The sequence below is a fragment of the Salpingoeca rosetta genome (genome assembly GCF_000188695.1).
Source record: "Salpingoeca rosetta unplaced genomic scaffold supercont1.30, whole genome shotgun sequence".
Taxonomy (NCBI): domain Eukaryota; class Choanoflagellata; order Craspedida; family Salpingoecidae; genus Salpingoeca; species Salpingoeca rosetta.
In genome coordinates this window covers 499,236-500,832 of record NW_004754904.1, presented here as the reverse complement: position 1 = coordinate 500,832, position 1,597 = coordinate 499,236, and positions in this window count along the sequence as shown.

The following is a 1,597-nucleotide window of genomic DNA, read 5'->3' as shown; positions in this document are numbered from 1 at the left end:
GTGCCTTACACCAGGCCTCGTCTGACACGCCCTTCCTGTCCGTCATAGGGCCTCTGATCAGCGAGGACCACAGGCACGCCTTCCACGGGCCGGTTCTCTGCGCTGACCGGGCACCACAGGCACCATAGATGATCCTTTTCTGCGACTCTTTCCCACGAGCGTTTCATTCATGCAATACTTCTCCCACACTGTGCCTTCCTCAACACGCACGCACCAAGTCACTTCCTACCATGAGCGCGCCCCAACCAACGTCCTCACCACAATACACACTACATTTCTTTGAGACTTCTGTTCACGTTCAACGACGCTTTACTCGATATGCTGACTCGAGAGTTCCCACACACTCAGACCAATGCAGATCATCAAGGGGTGCAACGCCACGGTAACTGTCTAAGATCATGTTGTCACGAATGCATATCACATGGCGCATGTCTAAGTTCTCAGGGGGATGCACAACAAGGAGCAACATCTGTCGCTGTCGCCCAAGCTTGAACACGGTACGACGAGGTCGGCGCCCACGCACAGCTGTCACCGTGTACGAGTTGGTACTGAGCCACTCCAGCGGGATGTTGAGTGACCAATTCCCTGGTGCTCTCTTCGGCTTGCCCAAGCCAGCGAGCGACCAACCGTTCCGGCGGTACTGGCGACAATACCGCAGGCGGATTTTCTCAAACGAGGCAGGCGAAGCAACCACGCCCGAAAGCAGGTTGTTCACAGCATGCAATGCGCATCGAGTGCCTACTTGCTTCTGAACTAACCCATCACCTGCCCAGGACATCCCCACTGAGGATGGCCGCTTAACGGCGGTTTTCTTGAGATTGCTCATCTGCGATTGAGGTGAACTCGCACACACAGCAACTGTTCTGCGACGTTTCTTTGTCTTGGCCCACTTGAGCAATTTTCTCACGGATATGGTTTTCGGTTCAGTTTGCACACTTGTGGGTTTTGCCTTTGTACAATTTTTTGATTCGGATGAATTTTTTCGGATGAATTTTTTTTATTCTATTTCGATTCGATGCACAATTAACGATTTTGTGCCGCCAAACATTTGAATCGAGCATGTCACTGCAAGTCACCACAGGTCACTGATGGAGGACTTCACGGGTACTGCACACAGCAGCTCTTCACTGGAGGGACTCGACATCAGCAAGCACGCCACTGCGGGGGAGTGTTGACATCACTGTTCCAGTGTCAATGCTTGCTGAGTCAGCAAATTCTGCTGTAAACGTTTCTGTGCACGTGCGCCCAGAAACGGGCGTTTCTGGTTGTTTTGCCACGTGGCACTTCTCTCTCTCCTCCAGTTTTCTGTGTATGTGTGAGAGTGTCTCTCAGTTCATGTTCATTCATCCTACATCCTTGTTTGCTCCACAACTCAAGTAAACACACACAACTCTCTCTTGCCAAGACAATCTCCCACACAACACACAGCACACTCTGCACACACAGCACACACAGCACACACACACACACAAGTCTCCAACAACAGCACCACCACCATGAACTTACAACAGCAACCTCAAGGACCCGACTGGCCGCTTGGGCCGCTGGGCGCTCGCCCTTCAGGACATGGACTTCGACGTCGTTCACAAGCCAGGCA